We start from the raw sequence: 10222 nt of genomic DNA, 5'->3' as shown, positions 1-10222 counted from the left end.
GATGAGCATAGATGCTAACATCCTCAACAAAATATCAGCAAACCAAATACAGCAATCTCTCAAAAAGATCATACACTATGATCAAGTGGGATTTATTCTGGGAATGCAAAACTGGCACAACATTCGCAAATCAATAAATGTGATGCACCACATAAACATAATAAAGGATAAAAGTCACATGATCCAATCAATAGATGCAGAAAAAACTTTTGATAAAATTTAGCACCCATTTTTGATAAAAACTCTCAGCAAAGAGAATAGAGGGAATATAGCTAAACCTAATGAAGGCCATATATGCCAAACCCACTGCCAGCATCATACTCCATGGGCAAAACTACAAGCATTCCCCTTAAGACTGGGAAGAAGACACGGATGTCTGCTTTCACTTCTCTTGTTCAACATAGTACTAGAAGTCCTAGCCACTGCAATCAGACAAGAAGAAGAAATAAAAGGCATCCAACTTGGAAAGGAAGAAGTACCTGTCTTTATTTGCAGATGACATGATATTGTATAGAGAACCCCAAAGATTCAACCAAGAAATTACTAGAACTGAGAAATGAATTCAGCTAAGTAGCAGGATACAAAATTAATATTCAGAAATCAGTTGCATTTTTATATGCCAATAACAAACAAACAGAAAGGGAAATTAAGAAAACAATCTCATTCCCAATTGCTTCAAAAAAATACCTAGGAATAAACCTAAAGAAGAATATAAGATACCTATACTTGGAAAATTATAAGAGACTGGAGAAAGAAATTGAAGAAGATATAAATAAGTGGAAGCATATACTGTGTTCATGGATAGGAAGAATTAGCATCATTAAAATGTCCATACTACCCAAAGCAATCTATAGATTCAATACAATTCCTATAAAGATTCCAATGGCATATTTCACAGAACTGGAAAAAATACTTCAAAAATGTATGTGAAACCACAGAAGGTTCTGCACAGGAACAGCAATCCTGAGAAAGAAGAGCAAAGTTGGAGAAATCATGCTATCTAATATCAAACTATACTACAAGGCTGTACTAATCAAAACAGCCTGGAACAGGCATAAAAACAGACAACATAGATCAATGGAACAGAATAGGGAGCCCAGAAATAAACCCACACCTCTATAGTCAATTAATATTTGACAGAGGAAGCAAATACATATAATAGGCTAAAGATAGTTTATTCAATAAATGGTGTTGGAAAAAATAGGCAGATACGCGCAGAAAAATGAAACTAGACCACATTCTTACACCACATGTAAGAATAAATTCAAAATGGATCAAAGACATAAATGTTAGGCCTGAAACCATAAAAATCATAGGAGAACACATAGGCAGCAAAATCTCAGACATTGCTCATAGAAATTTTTTGTCAGTATATCTCCCCAAACAAGGGAAACAAAAGGAAAAAATAAACAATGGGACTACAATTGAGCATGGGTTGCGAACCAGGGGGTTGCCAGTTCTATTCCTAGTCAGGGCACATGCCTGGGTTGCAGGCCAGGTCCCCAGTGGGGGCCACATAAGAGGCAACCACACATGGATGTTTCTCTCCCTCTCTTTCTCCCTCCCTTCCCCTCTCTCTAAAAAAAAGGCAATAAATTTTAAAAATTTATAAATAAATAAATAAACAAACATCAAGTGCTGGTGAGGATGTAGAGAAAAGGCAGCCCTAGTACACTGTTGGTGGGAATGCAGATTAGTGCTGACACTGTGGAAAACAGTATGGAGTTGCCTCAAAATATTAACAATGGGACTGCCCTATGATGCAACGATTCCATTTTTCGGAATATATATGAAAAAATGTGAAACTCTAATTCAAAAGAGTATATGCGCTCCAGTGTTCAATGCAGCCTTATTTACAATAGCCAAGATTTGGGAGCAGCCCAAGTGTGCATAAATAGGTGAATGGATAAAAAAAGCTGTGGTACATTTACACAGTGGAATAACATGTGCCCATAAAAAAGAAGGAAATCTTACCCTTTGCAACAGCATGGATGGCTATGGAGAGTATTATGCTAAATTCAATAAGCCAGGCAGAGAAAGACAAATACCGTATGATCTTGCTTATGTGTAGAACCTAATGAACATAATAAACTAATAATCAAAATAGTAACAGAGACATGGATACATGCAACAGACTGACAGCTGTCAGAGGGGAGAGAGGTTGTGGGGCTGGGTGAAAAAGATGAAGGGATTAAACAAAAAAACAACTCATAGGAAAAAAATCCCATGCTTTTAGTAAGAAGCTCTTTTCATGGCATCCTTCTTACCTCTTTATTCTTTTGAGCATTTGGCACAAGACCTAGCTCCTAGCAGACAAGTTGTATGTTTGTCAAATGAATGAATTAATGAATAAAGGAATGACTATCAGAAAGAGCAGCATACTGATCCCAAGCAGGCACTCAATAGTCGTTCTTTCTGGCACCTCCCCTTTGGTCATTTCAGGTAACAGGACATAGTGCATGTCTTCAGAAAATACTAACTGTTGGCTCAATTCTCTGCCACTAGGGCAATGTTTGACCTAAGGGGAGAGAAGAGGCAGCTGCTGCCAGGGAGAGAGACCTGGCTGGTTTTCTGTAACCACAGATACGTTCTGTTCTGACCAAACATCTTCTCCAGCCATACACCAGGTTAAATGGTAGGGAAACCGAGTCCATTTAGACACATTCTTCTTTCAATGCACATAGTGGAAGCTGAGCATTTATCTCAATGTCCTGCCTGGGTTAACCCCTGCTGGAGGGTCACCCGGCTTCTGGTATTTACAGAAGCCACAGCTTATTTCAAATGACCCACTGGGAGCTGGAGTGAAGGAGGCTGTGAAGGAGCCCGGACAGGGTAGCCAGAGCGTACCAACGAGGATCCTGGTCTTGATCCTCCAGTCCCCCCAGCCCTAATCATGCCTAGAGGGACCAATTTATTCTAAGTGATCAATACGAGGAGGAAAAATGAAACAGGAAGTGAATGTATTAGTGTGTAAGGCAATTCCTTGAGCTGAGCAGCAACAATATTGTTCTCTCTCCGGAGGACAAAGTAAGCTACAGAAGCAGAAGGTTGCTCAGACCATGAAAAGAGCACCGAGGGACCTGGGAATTCTTTAAAAGGAGGCAAGTGATGATGCAGAGGAGGGTGACCTTAGGATCAGAAGGATCTGTGGCTTGAAACTGTGACTCCAGCACTCATCAGGTGTTTGACCTTGGGCAGGTTACTTAAAGTCTCTGGGTCAGTTTCCCTGTAACTATAATGGGCAGAGCACCACCTAACTCATACTGTTTTGAAATATAAATGAGATCACGTATGTGAAGAGCCCGGCACAAACTAGGTATCAGCAAGTGGTCACTTCCTTTGACCTATTTTTTATAGATAACTTCCATTTGCAAAGATAATGCATGTTAATTGTTGACTATGGAAAATATTAATGAGCCAAAAGGGAAAAATTAAAACCTCCCCTAATGCTGTCATCCAGAGGTAATTGTTGGTAGCATTGCAATACTTGTTCTTCCTGGCTTTTTATGCAATATTATTTTTTAAATTTTTATTTATTTATTTTTAGAGGAAGGCAAGGGAGGGAGAAAGTGAGGGAGAGAAACATCAGTGCGTGGTTGGCTCTGATATGCCCCTTACTGGGGACCTGGCCTGCAACCTGGGATGTGCCCCGACTAGGAATTGAACCGACGACTCTCTGATTCACAGGCCAGCACTTAATCCACTGAGCCACACCAGCCAGGGCACTGCAATATTACTTTTTAAAGTAAAAATTGAATTCTACTCCTATGTGGTCTTACACCCACTCTTTTCATTTATGAGTGAGTATTAATATCATCTTATGTCTTTAAATGGTCTTCTATAGCTCATTTTTAAGAACTATCTGGCATATTGTCCTACCATATGGCCATACCATTATTTATTTAACAAATCTCACGTTGTTGAGCATTTTCACCATGCTGAAGTGAACATCTTTTATGACTCCACTGTAATGAATTTCCTGAAGGAGAGCAGTTGGTCCATGCTGACAAACTGCCTTCCCAAACCTCCCTGGCAGTTTATGTGCCCACCTACCAAGCCCAGCCACAGCAATTATCTTGATGGCAGATAAACCCAGGGTTAGTCATTCTTCCCCTCTCCAGAAGCTGTAACCTGATCACTTTCCCTCCTCCGTTCTAGAAATATTTCTGTCCAAATACATCAGTCTGGTCTCCCAGCCTCACAAGGCCTTTCTGGCCCTGTCTGGTTCTAGAAACACAAGGTCTGACTATTATCTCCTGCCTGTGTTTCACCGTAGCCCCCAGGACTTGTCTCACAGAGGAACCACGATAATTAGTTCGATGGCTGTTTATCTGCTGTTGGTTACACATCCCAAATCTCATCAGCCTTGTTCACGAATCTCACCTAAGGCCAGTTCTTCCCGGAGAAGACTGCCACAATTAGCTACTACCATTCATTTTCTGTTGCTGCTGTTTCCACCTCAGAGAGGGAGGCTCTGGCTTTGTCTCTAAAGGCAGGGGTGGGGTGGAGGGCATTTTAGCAAAGTTGAAAGTAGCCGTTGGGTTCCTGGGTCAAATAGCAGGAAATGAGAGCTCAGATCAAAGGAAGGGCACCCTTGCGGGGGAAGGGCAGTGGAGAAAGCAAAGGGCCCTGTTCACACCAGCATTCCTTGTCTCCTGGGCCCCACATCACGGCAACCTCTGCTTCTACCATCACACCTGCTTCTCCGACCCTCCTACCTCCTTTCCTTTGCAAGGACCCTTGTGATTACATTGAGCCCACCCAAATAACCCTGGATAATCTTTCAGTCTCAAAATTCTCAGACCGAGCACATTGGCAAAGTCCCTTTCGCCATGTAAGGTCACATAAGCTTAGGTCCTGGGGATTAGGACTTGGACATATTTGGGGTCATTGTTCTATCCGCCTCAACTGCGCAAGCCACTTTCCCTCTCTGGTCTGATTTTCTCACCAACAAACCGTGAATCTTCAGCACAAAGCTCCAGGGACCCCTCTAGACTTGGCGGGTGGGAATATTCTACAATGTGAAATGCAGGAACTGCACTGAATTTCTCTAATTCTTCCTCTGGGCCTCCCCCCACCCCCACCCCCGAGTGCTACTGCTGCCGTTTGTCCTTGCACTTCAGTTAATTGTCTGGACGAATCTGCACAGAGTGCTTCCTTTGTGGAGTGGTAACCCTTATTTATAGAGGCACAGAGAGGCTGAGTCATTTGCACAAGATCACAGAGCAGCAGGGCTGAGGTCAAACCTCAGCTGTCTGACTGTAAAGCCTGTACTCTTAACCACTTCTGGTCTAGCTTCTCCTCAAAACCCTTTTCCCACAGTCGTATAGCCATTGCTTAAGCCTCTTCCAGACTGTGAGCAATTCAAAAGCAGGAGCCTTGCGCTGGCCGGGTAGCTCAGTTGGTTAGAGCGTCATCCCAATATACCGGGGCTGAGGATTCGATTCGGGGTCAGGGCACAAGAAGCAACCAATGAACATATACACAAGTGGAACAGCAAATTGATGTTTCTCTCTCTCTAAAATCAATCAATACAATTTTTTAAAAGAATAAGATCCTTGTCTGATCCTGTGAATTCTAGCTTTGATATCAGTCTGACACAAAAATCAATGAAAAATAAATGAATAAATGAATGAATGAATGAATATGGGCATTACTACTTATCTCCCTGAGAACCCTTGTAGATCAGAGCCGTGGCTGCCAAGACATAATAATGAACATTTATGGGATACTTCAAAAGAGCGTGTGACCCTCACACCAGCACCACAAGGCAGGTACTCTTATTACTCCCATTTCATAGACAAGGAAACTCCAACAGAAAAAGGATAAGTAACTTGCCCAAGGTCAGGACTGGATTTGAGTTGAGATCTGCTTGACTTTCATGTTTGCATCATGAAGGTCAGCATGAACTCCCTGAGGCCTGCATGTTCTAAGTTGGCACCAAGCACAACACCAGACAACCAAAGAGAAGGGAGGAAGCAAAGGAGCATTTCACTTGGCAATTGCTGCCTGCCAGGTTCTCCAAACGACCTTAATATCCCATTTTCACAAAAGAGGAACTTAAGGTTTAAAGAGATCTCATGAAGTTTCTAGAGTCTAGTGGTAAATCCAGGATTTAAAACCCGGTCTGTCTAACTCAAAAACTCCGGATCTTTCCCCTATCACTAGGCTGCTGGGACTCAGCTCTGTAATCCAGAGAATGAAGGAGCTAGGTGAGGTGATCTCCGAGTTCCAATTCTGCTTATTTTTGAAAGCCAACATTAATTGTGTGCTTACTGCATGCCAAGCACTATGCTGATCAATTCATATACATTATGTAACTTCATCCTCACAGCACCCTCTAAGGTGCTCCTATTATTGTTTCCACTTTAGAAATCGGGAAACCAGGGCTCAGACATACAAGTATTGTCCAAGGTTACGCAGCTACCACGAGGCCCAGCCTGAGTTGTAACTGAGGCCTGTTTGATTCTTGAGCCAGACTTTGACCCGTAGCCACATGGCCTCCAGCGGTTTCAGGCAGCCTTTGGAGTGAGAACATCCTGTGTTCCTGCAGGATCGGAACAAGGCTGCAGTAGACGTGGGTTGAGTTCCTCAGTGCGTGGGCCCTTCTTCCTTTGGATTTCAAAGACTCACTTCAGTGAATCTCTGTTGGAGTCAAAACGTGACGTCCTTCCACGGACAACCGGCCAAGGCTCAGAGTCCAGCCCCGGCACCTCAAGGGCCTAGTGGTTTTCTCTGAGCTCGCTGACAAGGCAACCCTGTGGCTCTGTGGCTCTGTAGGTATTCTCTCTCTTGCTTCCTTGTTTCCCCACCTTTTCAGACAACGCATGAGAGATGGCAGGTCCAAGTGGCCCACCTGTCAATGTTCGAAGACAATGCTGACCTGAAATAAACATTTTTCAGGATCTCCAGGGCCTCAAACAGAAAGAGTTATATTTGCTAAACACTTCGAGAGCAGAAGCTGCCTGCCTCGTTCACAGCTGTGCTCCAGAGCCTATTTGGTGTCTGGAACACGGCAGGTACTCAGTAAATGTGGAGTGGATGAACGAACTACGAAAAGGGGCTCCTTAAAGTAATCAGCTGGAAAACAGGGGTGAACGATGGGCTAAGATTTGTAGTAGTCCCCCAGAAAAAAGTACCTGTTTTGTACATGTGTGTGCCATGTGTCACAAAGTAAAGGCTCAGCAAACCTTGTGATGTGCTGGCCGTATCTCCACTGCTTCTCTTGTGACCTGGAGCTGCCAATATGCACGGTTCCTGCACAGCCCACTGGAAGGTCCGGCTGAGGGATCTCCTCTCTCTTTCAAATATACATAACACAAAATTCACCATCTTAACAATTTGAAAATGTACACTTCAGTAGTGACATGCATAGTCATATTGTCCTGTAACCAATTTTCAGAACTCTTTTCATTTTGCAAACCTGTTGTCCCATTTTACATCCACTATCTTGGATTTTAGCTACAAAGATATAGACAATGGGTTTTGAGCTCTTTAGTGAGCCTTAGTGTGGTACAGAACACTATTGGTGCTCAATAAATGTTCACCGGGTAGTAATTGATCTTGCTCTGTTTCATTTTCTCCTGTGTGTTTCAATCTCTTGGTGTAAGAGCAAGTTTGGCTTTAGCTGCGCCTGACTGAAATAGGTACTTCTTGACCGCCCTCTGGTGGGAAAGATGAAGATGTGAAACGCAGAACGATGTTGATCCCTGCTGGAAGAACATGGCCTTTTTTCCCTACTCACTGGACATCATTCACACCATCCAAAATTGTGATCCAACCCTGGCTGGCGTAGCTCAGTGGATTGAGCTAGGGCCTGAGAACCACACGATCGCGGTTCGATTCCCAGTCAGGGCACATGCCTGGGTTGCAGGCCAGTTCCCAGCAGGGGACTCACGAGAGGCAACCATACATTGATATTTCTCTCCTTTCCTCCCCAGCTAAGGATAAATAAATAAATAAATCTTTAAAAAAAACAAAAAACAAAAAAAACCAAAATTGTGATCCATGCAAAGTTGGCCATTTATCCTCACCTTGTAGGTGAAGTTGACCCATAGAACAGCGGTGAATGAATTTTTGGATTTTGGAAACCTGTTGCAAACCAATCTATTTGTAAAATACAATAAAAATGAATCCACAGATAAATTACATTTAAAAACAAAGACATAAAATATCTAATTTTTATTATCAAATTCAACAGAGAAAATTATATCCAATAAATATAATCAGAACAAGCATAACAAGAAAGAAATAATATCATTACAAAATCTGCATGTGTTGTTCACTGAATGTGCATGTTATAGGTGGTTAACCCAAAGAATTGCTATTCTAATAATTTTTTATTGTTCTGTAATCATACCTAAATAAAAATTCTAAGTAAAATATAGTGTTTTCTTACTTCAAATGAACACTGTGTATATTAACATTAGGGTTTTTAATAAGCAAATGCACATGTTGATGGCTTGTTAGCCTATCTAATTAATCCAGGCAGAATGGATGAGAATGCCACTCAAAAGGTACAATGTCTGTCGAAACGGTTTCTATGTCTGTTTTAATAAGAACTCTAGTGGAGAAGCCATCCTCATAGAAGTTTGTTGATGGAACGGAAGAAGAAATTTTAAAGCAATTTCAGAAAGTTCAGGATTTTCTTGTTTTACTTGTATCTAAAATAAAGCAAATTATTCTAATTTTCAAAACTCATCTTCCATTTTCCCTCAATATTTCCTGTTCCACCAATTTATCCTGTAACATTATATGAATCAAATCATCTTTCAATTAGAGCCATGCTTTCTGGGTCTAATTTCTGGGTGCACGGGAAAACCTTTAGTTCTTCAACTTCTCTGCAAACATGTGAGAGAGCCCACACTGGAGAGAAGCCCTGTTAGTGCAAATCCTGCAGAAGAACCTTCAGACATTACAAAAGTTAAATAAGACATGGGAGAAACCACATGGAAGAAGAACCCTATGGAGTTACGCAGGAAGGCCTTCAGATGTTACATTATTTAGAACCACGCAAAAGGACTCACCCAGCAGAAAAACCCTGTGAATGTAAGGGGCGTGGAAGATCACTCGAACACTGTGGTTCCTTACCAACACGCACACAGGCCAGAAACCCCGTGAACATAAACATTGTGGTGGAGCCTACAGTTATCACAGCTTCCCTTCAAGTACCCATGAAAACGCTCTCCCGAACACTCCCGATCATCGTAAGGAACGTGGAAAGGCAATCCCTTGCTTAGCTGGTATCAAAAACACAGAAGAATGCACCCTGGAGAGAAACCCTGTGAACGTAAACGTTTGTTGAGACCTGCAGAGATCATAGTTCCTTACAAGTACACAAAATAAGTCATACCAAAGAGAAGCCATTTAAATGTAGGGAATGTGGAAAAGCCCTCACTTGTAACAAAAGCCTCCAGTTACACTTGAGAGTGCACACTGGAGAGAAACCACACAGAAGAAGTGGAGAACATGGGAAAGCCTTTGTTGACCACTCTTCCTTCCGAAGGGTTTGGAGGACTCGCTGAATAAAAACTAGCGCAGGGAGATAGATAGTGCCGGAAAGACTTCAGTGGGTGTGCATCTTTACATGTGAAAATTCCCACTGAAAGAAATATAAATGTAAAGAACCTGATAAAGGCCTGATGAAACTTAATTTATGTGCGATGTTCCAGAAAACTTTTAAGGTTAGGCAGCTGTTATTAAAATTGTGAATAACTATGTTTACCATGTTTCTTTTAAGTGTGCTGTTGGAATGTGGCTTCCCACTTCGGTTGTCCCTTGGACCATGTGGGGGTTGGGGGCACTTTGTTAACAGCAAGGGATCGAACTGTCACGTCTAAGGGAACCCATGTGGTGCCAACCTGCGCTGTTCGGGTGTTCATTGTAAACCCCCACAGAAACAAGTATTGCACTGAAGTAATTGGGGGAGTTGTCTTTCAACAACATCACATATTAATAAGTAGTGATTTTTCATTAAGTCAATTAATAATATTGACCGTTTACTTTTTGAAGCCTACTGGATTTAAATTGTGTGAACTCAAGTGTGTTTCTAATATGCAGTTAGGTTTATTTTTATGATGTTTTGTTTTGTGTTAAGAGGACATTGAAAAATGAGAGTGTTATTTTTGATTTTGCTATTTTAATTTTCCTAATGGTTTTGTAAAATTTCATATCCCTACTACATTATGTATTTTCTCCCTTTCTTACTGACAAAGCCCCTTTT

The sequence above is a fragment of the Sturnira hondurensis genome, unplaced genomic scaffold (genome assembly GCF_014824575.4).
Source record: "Sturnira hondurensis isolate 20B ecotype Veracruz unplaced genomic scaffold, ASM1482457v3 Scaffold0014854, whole genome shotgun sequence".
NCBI lineage: Eukaryota > Metazoa > Chordata > Mammalia > Chiroptera > Phyllostomidae > Sturnira > Sturnira hondurensis.
The sequence above is the reverse complement of the archived record's forward strand: the minus strand, read 5'-3'. Positions refer to the sequence as shown.